Genomic DNA, 12,568 nt, shown 5'->3' on the forward strand with positions numbered 1-12,568 from the left:
TGACGAGCATCTCAAGTCTAACGTGGATTGTTTTATAATCTGCTTTATTATTTTTGCTTCTCCACTCTCACCATCCCCCTTTCTTTTTTCCAGAACTGACCTGCAATAGACCTTGGAGTTTTCACCCAACACAGCTTTAACCAAAGAGAAGTCACTACAGGTAAGCTTTTGACGATGACAAGGATGGCACTGTCAACACTAGCTTATTTGGCTCGGTAAATATATGGATTAGAACAGAGATAAAAACACCCGTTTATGGTCTAAACAAAATCCTATGTTCACACCGTACTTTCAAATATTTTCTTTTACACACCAAATATGACCCCTGGGAGAAAACAATCAGGGCCATTTTTGCACACCACAAATCTGAGACTGGAAAAGATGAGCGGCTTGTCTGTGTTCATTCACTTTCTAAGGAGGTCAGAGTCAAGATCCCGCCCTGAGCAGTGCTCTCTCCACTCTGCCCGGTTCTTCTCTAAATAAAGGAAAATGTTTGGTACTCATTAGCCTGCAAATAATCGGAGTGGACAGCCAGGGGACAACTGGCAGCAGTCACTCTGCTACTGTGATTAATAACCTACATATTCTTTGTTTTGCTGAATGGTAATTAGACATACATAGCAATTCATTCAAAGGGCAGTAGTTAACATTATTCGTGTAAAGGTGGAACATCGGGCAGGAGGGCAAGTTTGCTGGGAGTCAGAGAAAGGAATTTGGAAAGGAGTTTCTCTGGGGGAGCTTTGAAGATTGCTGAATCTGACACTCTGAGGGAGGAGAACGGGGACAAGGGTGATCACCTTCATTACCAAGTCCTCCCTCAGCTCCCGTTCCATGAATGCCTTTATTATGCCAATACACACCTTCGGTGACACGACTCACCTTTACCAACGTCAGCACTGGCTTTGCCTGGGTACTATTCCTTCACCCTCTCTTTGATTTCATCCCCTCTGTGAATTTCAAGCCCTGAAATACGTCAGGTTCCCATGATTTTGACCATACTGAGCTTACTCACATGTTCTCCGGGGGTCTGCCAGCCCCACAGCAACCTGCCCAGCTCTCAGACCTTTACCCCTGGCCTTCTGCAAGAAGAGCGGGGAAGAGGCCCAGGACAAAAGGTACTGAGCAACCAGCAAACCTCGCCCCCTTTGTCTCAGCCATGGCTCTGGATCTCAGCATCTACTGCGTGCCAGGTGACGTACACACATGGTCCGTGCTCCTCACAAAACCCCCTGGGTGGGAACAGTCCTCTTCATATACATGGGCAAAGGTTCAGACACGATAATAAGCCAAGCCCTCTCAGCTTCAGGATTTGGTTTTGCTGGAGTTTTGGTTTTGCTGGTTTGGGTAAACCTCATCTCTCCCACGCAGGCAAGCTTGACTTTCAAAGTGGAAGTTTGGTGCTAGACTCAAAAAGCAGGAGGATTTTCCAGATTGGGAGGAGGACAGCCCATCTTAAAGGCAAAACCCTCCCATCCTTCTTGTCCTTTAGCCTTGGACTTCTCGGTAAAACTAACCACATTGGGCATGCACACTACTACGCAGGTAAAGTCTTCAAGAAGAGACTAGGAACAGCAGAATCTGAGCTGAAAAGAGGAACAGATTCAACAAGGTAGATGTCCTTTTTGGATCTGTGCTCTTTAAACTGTTTTCAAATTCTTATATTTTCTTTCTGTTCTTTTTTGAGGTGGGGGGAGGGGCAGAGGGAGAAGGAGAGAGAGAATCATAAGCTCGGGGCTCGATCTCACAACCCTGAGATCATGATCTGAACTGAAATCAAGAGTCAGATGCTTAAACGACTGAGCCACCCAGGCGCACCTCTTTCTATTCTTAAATGTCCTTCATCCTGTGGCATCTCCATCCCCTCAGCTAACTGCCATCTGATTTCCTAAATATCTCGATCATTTTCTTTTTGAAACTTCAATTCTGGAGACTGACTTCCTAAGTTCAGATTCTGCCTCCACTCCCCCACCAGCTAAGAGACCTGACAAGTTACTTCCAAACTACGGTTGCCTCTTTATATTCAAACCTGGAATGATAATAATATTTCCCTGATAGGAGTGTCTGGGTGGCTCAGTCAGTTAAGTGTCTGACTTGTGATTTTGGCTCAGGTCATGCTCTCAGGGTCCTGGAATCCAGCCCTGCACCGGGTTCCCTGCTCAGTGGGGAATCTGCTTGTTTCCCTCTCCCTTTGCCCCTTCCCCACTCACACGCATGCGTGCATGTGCTCTCTTTCTCTAAAATAAACAAATCTTTCAATGTTTATAGCAGCAATGTCCACAAGAGCCAAAATATAGAAAGAGTCCAGATGTCCACTGACAGATGAATGGATAAGGAAGATGTGTGTGTGTATGCGCGCGTGCGTGTGTGTGCGCGTGCGTGCGTGTGGCGGAATATTACCCAGCTATCAAAAAGAATGAAATCTTGCCCTTTGCAATGATGTGGATCGAACAAGAGTGTATTATGCTAAGTGAAATAAATCAATCAGAGAAAGACGAATACCATATGATTTCAGTCCTATGTGGAATTTAAGAAACAAAACAGATTAACATAGGGGAAGGGGAGGAAAAATAAAATAAGATGAAAATAGAGAGGGAGGCAAACCATAAGAGACACTTAATTCTAGGCAACAAACTGAGGGTTGCTGGAGGGGGGGTGGGTGATGGGTATTAAGGAGGGCACTTGATGTAATGAGCACTGGGTGTTATATGCAACTGATGAATCACTAAATTCAACCCCTGAAACTAATAATACAGTATATGTTAACTAATTTGAATTTAAACGAAGAATGTAAAAATAAATAAATAAATAAATAAATAAATAAATAAGAGGGGATTAAAAAAAATAAATCTTAAAAAAAAAAAAAAAAACAAAACTTCCCTGATAGTGTTGTAGTAAAGATTAAATGAGATAATAAATGTCTGGCACTTAGCAAAGAGCCTGGGACATAATAGCCACTGAATAAACATTAGCTCTTACTTGTATCATTTGTACTTATCTTGCCCACCTTAGAGATTGAGGTCAATTGAAAACAGCATGTAAAAGTATTTTGAAAGAATTAAAAGGATACAAATGTAAACTGGCATTAAAAGCTTTTAAAGCTTCGTCACTTTGTCCCCTGGCAAACCCACTCAGGTTGTCTCCTCTGAAAGAGGGAGGGAAACCTGTCATTTAAGGGTGGAAACTAACTTCAGATGAGATATCCGAGCTCCTAGGAAGGAGGGAAGTGGAAGAGGATTCTCTGATTCTTACCATGAAGTACTTTCCAAGACGACACTGCTGTGCAGAGTGGGGACTACGTCCTATATTAAAGTTGAAAGGAAACATACCAACAAAAGAGGATTATCTTTACAATTAAATGCTATGTGTTCCAAACACATGCATATCTTTGTATATTTCTTTATTCAGTCTGTCTTCCCTGTGTCATATCAGATTGGGCAAGATGTTTTACAGTTTCTAGAATATTTTATCCATACAACACAGGGATATAGATACAAAACTTTTTTTTTAAATTTTGTTTTAACTAAGAACTGTTTTCAGGGGACTGAATGGCATTTCCCCTCCTTTACACATGAAGGGTCCTGCCTGGAGAGGAGTGGCAGGCAGTGGGAGGAGCACGGTCTTTCCAGGCAAGGGGCAGTGGCTTAGTGCTAACTCCTGACAGAAGGTCTCAATTCTTGAGTGTTTTCATGTACCCAGTCACCTATGCTCCATTAAGCAGGTTAACAAAAAGTACACAGTTTAATCCTATCAGAGTTTATGTCTGAGCAAGCTATCTCCCCAAGTCTATTTGCCATCGGTACTTGTTACATTTCCTTAGATAACAGTACAAATATGAAAGGATCAAGTGGAAGAAGGAGTAGCTGTGAGTGTGAACCAGAAGTAAGGGATCGAGAGAATTAGGAGATGGGGAAAGGGGACAAAGAGAAGCGGGCTGGGGCAGAGGAGGAATTACGTCTATGTATTCCATGTTGAACGAAGGTCTGGTGTACGCTACTCCGTAGCGTGAGGCTCAGGGCGGTGCTAAGCATGTGGCCATGCTAGGGAGGAAACATATGTACTGGGCACTTGCTATGTTGTTAGCCATGGTATCAGGTGCTTTCTAATATAGTATCTCATTTAACCTTTGTAAAACACCCATGAGATAAGCCTTATTTTATCTCCATTTCATAGATGAGAAAAATCCTCAGGGGGGTTAAGTAACTGGTGTAAGGCCACACAGCTCGTGTTTGCCAGCATGCCTTGTACGTGGTATGCATTAAACATTTGCTGAACAGAAGAACAAAGAATTCACACAAGACAGGCTAAACTGCCTGGAGCAAATTTTAAGCACTCTAAAAGTACAGAAAATAAATAAAGTTAACCATTTGTAGCATGGCCAGACAAAAAAACAAAGTGTGTGGCAATGGAGAGGGAGTACGGGAGCACGCCCGGATCACTGGGGAGAAGGCTACCCGAAGGAGTGGGGCCAGAATGAGCGAGCCTTGAAATCCAAACAAAGAGCTTTAACGCATTCTTAAAAGCTATGGAGATCTAGTAGAGGTGCTTGGAGGATTAGTGTGAAGTGGGAAAGATGAACCCAGGTAGGTTAACCTATCATCTGGGTCAAGGCTGGTTGGAAGGAGACAGAGACAGTAGCAGGCCTCGAGGCAAGGAGATGGTTAGGATGCTTAAAATAGGCTAGTGTGAGGTTTATCACCTGGATTAGAAAAGAGGGGGCAGATCCTGGGATTAAGAAACAGAACATGGTGATTAATAGGGCTTGGGAAATGAAGAAAGTGTCAAAACTGCCTTCCTCTGACCCCACCTTACACTAAGATTTACAGGTTGAAAACTACAGAAATAAATGTGAGGGGCACCTGGGTGCCTCAGTCGGTTAAGCATCTGCCTTTGGCTAAGGTCATGATCCCAGGGTCCTCAGATCAAGGCCCGCATCAGGCTCCCTGCTCAATGGGGAGGCTGCTTCTCCCTCTCCTCCTTGCTCCTGCTCTCTCTCCTATTTCTGTCGTTATCTCTGTCTCTCAAATAAATAAATAATCTTAATTTTAAAAAAAGAAAGATGAGAGAAAGAGGACACATGATCAAAGTCTTCTTAATTCTTAAAACACACCATTTTACTTCTTCCCCAAGGACATGATATAATACAGTCCTGTGCTGAAAGAAACCCAGCCGGACAGTACATCAATGACCCAGCATCTTATTCCACGGCATCCTTGTTGGCTAATAAATAGCATTTAGTTAGATATCCAGGAGGCAATCTATTTCTATTTCTGCATACCAGGATTCAATTAGACAACACAAACTTGCTCCATGGTATGAAACAGGGGAAAGAGCCATGGACTAAAAGTGAGGATGCTAGGGTTCTGGTGTCAGCTCTCAAACTAACTCCATGGTGTCAGCCTAAGGCTGTGACCTTCCTGGACACAGATTTCCTTATCTGCAAAACTGGCCCAGAGGGGAAGACAGACAGGGACTGGTGTGATTTGTACTTGAGTTCAGCAGAGCCCTGGGATTCTGGGGAGCTACTTCAGGGACCCCATGGAGGTAATGAAGGAGCAGAGTGGGCAGCTCCCATCCACCACCCACACCCCGCTTAGCCTGAGAAGTTCCACTTTCCTATCCACTACATTGGGGGTTGAGATGTCATTCAGTCTTTACCGTGATTCCACACTTTATCCCCACCACCAAGGGAAAATTACTGGCCTATATGCTCTCTAAGAATCGTGTCCCTTAGGAGTCAGCTGGCTGATTTCCCGAAGAATGATACAAGTTGAGAGCTATGTGAATCTGTGAGTTAACTCCACTCTATAATCTTAAAAAAACTCACAGAAGCCCCAATGAGACACACCCTTTTAGCATTTGGGTGGAAAACTAAAATTTCACTCCAGGAATAAACTTTGAGGCTGGCTGGAGGTAATCAGAACCATGAGCCAATAATGGAAAAGGCTGCAGTACTTACTTTAGATTATCTTGATGTTTTGTTTTAAGGAACAAGTATCATTTGTGTGCTAAAAGTTTCTTTTTAAATAAAGACACTTTGAAGAAGTACAAAAACAAATAAACCAAAACTCTGACAAGTGATCTTTCCACAGCTCAGAGCACAGGGACTGTGGTAAGTTCCCAGGACTTCCTGACCTGAGAGGCTTCATCAGGGCCACAGGTCACACTGACTAGCTAGCCAATATCCAAATCTGATATATTTCCACTAATGGCCCACACTTTACAACTGCAGAAACTTGGATGCTAACCAGAAGCTGGGTTAACTCTTCTCTAGAAACAGAAAATAACAGGGTGATGGACCAAAATGAACATACTCTTGGGTTTTCCAAAGTTCATAATGCAATTTGCAGCAGAACTTGAGAAAATCAACTTACTGGATTTTTCTATTTAATGTTAATTTGGGGACTATTTTCTACTAATTTAAATGCTATTAAAATAATATGTGATGTCAATTTGTTATTCTTTTATCCAGCATAGTAATGGGTTTGTGTGTATGTGTATTTTTGTTTGTTTTATAAATCTTATATATGTGTACATGTTACAACATAAACTGTATTTCTTAGTGAGAAATGTAAAAAAAAAGTTTGAGGAAAAGCACTGCTTTGGCAGATACTGGAAGTGAGAGAAGAAACTTGATTTTCAGTTTGATCTTAGAGAATTTTAGGAAGTTTGGTCTAAAAATAAAGAGGTGGGGGTGGTGGGGAGGGACCCAATATTTCCTGAGTGATGACCATTTTGTAGATACTGTGCTTGACCTTAACCCCCCCAACATAAATTGGCCTTATGGGAGGGTGGGAAGTGTGACGGGCTCGTCAGGAATTTTACCTGTTTTCTAGATGAAGGGAATTGAAGTAATTCCTCTGAAGTCACAGCTAGTAAGAGAAAGAATCTGAATTCCAATTCCAGACAGTCCACCTGACTTACTATTAACTGCAGTTTCTTAGCTATAGGGGAAGGAGGAGGAGGGGACACTTAAATTGTTTCTTTAAAGTTAGCTCTAAAAAGTCCCCCTTGGGTCTAAATCATGAGTATTGTTATCACCAAGGTTAACATTTATTAAGCCCTCACTTTGTTTCAGCCACTATCTTAAGTGCCTTAAAATCTTCATATCGCTTAATCCTCACAAAAATCTTGAGATATGTACTATAATCATCCCGGTTTACTGCAGACTTCCAGCAGTTCAGTAAGTTGACCAGAGTCACACAAACATTGAGGATGCAAAATCCAAATGCACATTAAATAGCTGAATGCAGCTTTTTTTTTTCCTTCGTCTTTTTTTTTTTTTTTTTTTTTTACATTTCCTAAACACATTTGGGGAAAATATCTGCTCAAATAGTTATTTCCTCTCAAAGTGTTGGAGTCTGAACAGCTGAAATGTCAATTTTGTACCTATGAAATAAAAGTGAGATTAGATGTTCACTTAGGACTTTTTTGAATTCAGAATTCTCTGGTTCTAAAGCAGGTCATGCAGGTAGGTTTCTAGTTAAAGAAGGCAGGAAACACGGCAGTTTGTAGAATTTTACCACTTCAGCATCGTGCTACTAACACTGCATGGCTCTTTCCTGAACAATTGGAACCCCACTTTCTAAAGTCCCTGTCCAGGGGCGCCTGGGTGGCTCAGTCAGTAAGCATCCGCCTTCAGCTCAGGTCATGATCCCAGGACCCTGGGATCGAGTTCCGCATCAGGCTCCCTGCTAGGTGAAAAGCCTGCTTCCCCCCCTGCTTGTGCTCTCTCTCTAACAAATAAATAAATAAAATCTTAAAAAAAACAACAACAGTCCCTGTCCATTTAGCAATCTGCTTACTATAAGAATATACCCTTTGGTCATAATCACTGTATTTGAAAAAATGTTCAGTGTTCAATATTCTTCATAAGAATCAAATAGCCTTTAAAACATTATGCTGATATTTAAGGATTGGGGTTTATATCCTAATAAGATCTTTGTGTGTAAGGCTTCTTTTCTTATTCTATTGACCTGGATGATGGCTGGCTACAAAGTCCTAATCTGGGGATGGGGTGCTAAGGGGCAGAGGTGGGAGTAGACCTCGATTTTCCTGAAAAGGCAGCTCGAGCAGCTTCAGAAACACCTAGTTGCTGTGGAATTTGAGCTAAACACATAAGGCAAAGGAGAGAGGACTGTGAGAAGCTGGGACGTTTAGGATTTTGCTGTCACAGTCTAAGCGGGTAACTGCTCTGGTGGAATTTCAGGCACTTCAACTTAGGTGAGGTTTAGTCCATTTCCTTGTGTACCATGTGTCCAACATCTACCCTGGTCAACTTCAGACAACTGATAGGACACATATCTTGCAGCAAATGGCATGAGCCCGAGGATCTTAGGAATACTGATTTTCCAGTTTTCTCACCCTTTTGCAATTCTCCGTTTTTTATTCTCAGCATTAAGCTTAAACTATTGTAGAATCTTGCTGAATGAGATTTAGTTACATCCGAGTTGTCTTCAAGTCCTATCAAGCTGGTAAAAATGAAATTCTGCCCGCACCTTCATATTACATCTTTTCCCTCAGAAAAATGCAAGACTCAGGTTGGTCTGTGAGCAAACTGAGCAGACTTCCCACTGACAACCTAGAGATGAGAGGGCAGTTATTTCTAAAAGAGGGGGTGGGGAATGGTAAAATGAAATTTCCAAGGGAACTCATACCGTTCTGTTTGCAAGGTCACACCTACACCCAAACTGAAAAGGGCTGGAAGTCCTGCACAGTCAGGCACTGGGCTATCCTTTCCTACCTGATTTTACTCCTGCAGATACGTACTCCTGTCACATTTCCAAGAGATACACTGAGACACCAACCCATGCTTTCCGAAGGAGACGGTGGGAAGGTTAAGAGAAGGGAGGGGTGGGTGGGTGTTTGGGCACCTGATGGGAAGAGAACGAACAAGGAATAAAGTTAGGAAAGTGGGTGGATACAAAGAAAGTAGAAAAACGACACTGAACATGATGAGCAAAGAGACGCAAGGTTCAGTCCTGTAAAACAGGTTCGGAATCATTTCGAACATCCCATGACACTGAGGACACGTTATAAGCTCCCAGGAGCGACATAAATGCATTTCTGTCACCATATTGAAAACCTAAAAGCAAGCATCCGATGAAAGGGCAAAGTAATGAGGGGCGAAAAGACTGGTGCTTCCACGTTTAACAGTTCAGCTTTCGAGACCAAAAAGTGCCTACAGACTGCAGGACGGAAGCCCAGAGGCTCTGGGTTTCTTCCTTATTTGCACCTGTTTCGCAAGGGCCGGGGCTAATAAAAGAGGAAAACAACAGGTTCCCACAGGCAGAAACTCGAGCCAGTCCCCGCACCTCCTGGCGCCTGTGCCAAGAGCTGCCAGAGCGCGGCCCAGGCCTCCACTGGCCTGCCTGTGACCAGTTCTGCAAGGCCAGGCAGCAATGGCTTCCTGTCTCCCCGGGCCCAGGGTGAGACCCACTTTGTCCCAAGGCTCACCTGCCGGGAGCCAGGTGAAGAGCAGTAGCCAAGGCGCAGGCAGCTCGGGGCCCATGCCGGCCGCTCTCTGGCCCCTGTCAGCTCAGGGGCACTGCGTCTCTCTTCAACGGCGGCCGCCCCAGGACGCACCGCTTCTCCAGGGAATCCCTCCGCTGTCCGCTCTCTCGGCGCTGGGCGGCGGGAGGGCCGGCCGCGGTCCCCGAGCAGGTACGGCCCCGGCTCATCCCCACCTGGGCGCGAGCGGCTCCGCCTCCCGCCCCCCACGCGCCGCCCTTTCCTGCTCCGCCCCCCGTCCCGGAGGACCCGGGCCACCTTTCCTACCAGCCACCGCCTCCTCCCCAGGCTGCCAGGTAATTCGTCTCGCTGGAACCCTGTCTCTTGCCACACCTATAGAGAACGTTACCATTTTCCCCCCAGAAGTTCTTGGGAAATCTTATCCCTAGCAGACTTCTTCCCCTCTTTGTAGAATTATGTGGATATAACTTTCTGGGGTGTATTTCCTACGTTGTATTTTCCATTCCCTCATACATGCTTGGAAAACCTTTTTTTCCCCACTAAAAACACACGAATATGAAGTTTGCACATAATGTCTGCTCAGGTTTTCTAGAAACTAAAGATGGACAGTATAACCTAGCGAGATAGATTTAATTTTCCACAAATATAGAAGTCATAGATGCTTATTATAGAAAAGTTAGAAAAATAAATTATTGGAGATAAGAAAAAAATCCTGCTGCCACCACTCATAGTTAGGCATTGTTAGTGTTGATGTATTCCTTGTTCTTAGTTTCCCTCCTGCGTGAAGTGCAGCTCAGCAGCTCCTCACTGACTCAGCCCTCCCAAGGTCTCTGCACCAGGCCAACTAGGATATAATCCAGTCTCTCCTTTCTTGGCAGGAACCCACCAGGAGCGGTAAAACACACCTGCCTTCAGGAACTAACCAACCAACAACATTAACTTGGAAAGTCACCTAAACACTGGTTAATGGAAATAGCAAGCTGTTTTATACACTTCTCCCTTATTAGGGATTATTCATTGTACTCTCCTCCCCCCCCACCCCCAGCCGCCATCTTTTTCCTTAAGAAAAAAATTATAAAGATGCATTAAACATGGTTTCTGCCCCTCAGGAAGCTCCCATTCTCATCACTGCCCTTGGAAGGCAATATTATTTTTCTTAAGTGTATCTCCTGACCTGCTCTGCTGTGACGGGTGCTCTTCATTAGAGCTACTGGTGTCCCCCATCTCACTTCCTCCCAGAGGAACATCCTTGTCCTGAAACTGGTTAGAGGTCAACCCAGTCCCTTCTCCCAGTTTCCCCTCTTCCCCCTGAGTCTGGCCTCTAGTTCCCCAATTGGGCCTCTCCACTTTAAATGTTTTTCCTGTAGCCTCTTCTCTTCAAGAAAGTGGGAAGTAAATTCAGGTAGTACATGGCCAAAGGCAGATGGTACAGTATGTTCAGGGGCCTTTAGACCTTCCACAGTGGGATCTCAGCACAGCAGCTGAAGCAGGATATAATGTGAGGGGTGCTCCCCCAGCCCCCTCCAGACTGTGAATATTGCTCCCAGGAACATTGTATGTATTTGAGTGTTTGTGACCTTGAGGGGTTTGTGTGGCCCCTAGATTTGTAAATTGCTCTAGACAAATTTTCAATCCCAGTCTAAAAAAGTATGAGCCCTCTCTTTCAAACCTACCTCCCATGCCCCTCAGCCCTTGTTTTGCTATAAAGGTCATTTTTAGTACTCATTGGAGGCCAACATTTCTCCATGTTTATTCCATGGCATGTTAATAAACAGCATATAGAAAAAAAGGCTCTGTGATCAAATTCAAGAAATGCTGGATTAAACTAAACGAAACATTTTTGCAGCATTTCTCAAGCCCTTAGAGTGCCACTATACGTTTGAAATTTCTTTTTTTTTAAAGATTTTATTTATTTATTTATTTGACAGCTCACAAGCAGCAGGGAGGGGCAGAGAGAGAAGCAGGCTCCCTGCTGAGCAAGGAGCCTCCCTGCTGAGCAAGGAGCCTGATGCAGACCTTGATCCCAGGACCTGGAGATCATGACCTGAGCCAAACGCAGACGCTTAACTAACTGAGCTACCCGGGTGACCCTACATTTGAAATTTCTAAGGAAATAAGTCATATAGCATTTTTCAGTATTATTCAACCCCAAAGCCCTTTTTCTTATACATATCTTAGGGCAGATGTTTCATGGAACATATTTTGGGAAGTTCTGGAGGGCTAAACCCAGCATAACTGGAGGCATACATTGGAGGCTGCTATAGTAACAAAATATGACTTTTACAAAGGTTATCCCAAGTGTAGTAGAATTAAAATGTTTTTATTTTTTCTTGGGATTACTCATTCAGTTGAACATTTACCTCCATTGCTTTTCTTGGAGTGAACACATAGATTATATATTTCTCTGCTTACTACATGCATCTTTTTCTTTACCACTTATATTCTGTACCAAGCAATGTTCTAAGTGCTTTATATGCATTATCTCATTACATTTCTACAGTAACTATACATAATAGAGACTGTTTTTCTGTTATTATCAATTCCATTGATAATAATGTGGCAGCTGAGGTACAAAGAAGTAACTTGCCCAAGGTAACAAAGCTTGTAAGTGGTAGAGTTATGAATCTAAGTGAGGCAGTCTGACTCCATACCTTCTGCTGTTAGCTCTTAGACCATACAGTCTCACCTAGCTATGTCTCGATCTGAATTTACAGCTAGTTGACTCTGTCAGCTACTGCTGTTTGTTTCCACAGAGATCATTTAGCTCTATATGAAGTAAAACTCCATTCCACTACTATGAGCTTTCCTGGGCCAGTTGTTCTGCCAACATGTGGCATTGGTTCAATAAAAATTTGGTAAAAATATACATTTGGCTCAGAACAACAAACAGTTCTTGTATTGCTCAATATAGAAGTGAAAGTCACTTGACCTGCTGATAGAGACTGAGACAAAAGTGTCCTCATATACAAAGTAAAAATAGGTACCATTTATTAAACACTTATAATGTGCTTGGGACTATTCTCAGCACTTTTATATTAACTTCAATAATTCTCTCAACAACACTGAGGCAGGGATTATTATTGTCCCCATTTTACAGCTT

The 12,568-nt window shown here is 43.4% G+C and overlaps 1 protein-coding gene across 2 annotated transcripts in view; it reads left to right on the forward strand.

Moving 5' to 3' along the window:
* Positions 1-9,281: 9,281 nt before the first annotated feature.
* Positions 9,282-12,568, forward strand: part of CD86 (CD86 molecule) — an 84,547-nt gene continuing 81,260 nt past the window's right edge. The window contains exon 1 of one of the 2 annotated variants that reach the window (XM_040621319.1): positions 9,282-9,660. The gene's annotated coding sequence lies outside the window, so the exon portion shown is untranslated. The other variant, XM_040621318.1, reaches the window with a different exon arrangement.

The sequence above is a fragment of the Ursus maritimus genome, unplaced genomic scaffold (assembly GCF_017311325.1).
Source record: "Ursus maritimus isolate PB19 unplaced genomic scaffold, ASM1731132v1 scaffold_4, whole genome shotgun sequence".
NCBI lineage: Eukaryota > Metazoa > Chordata > Mammalia > Carnivora > Ursidae > Ursus > Ursus maritimus.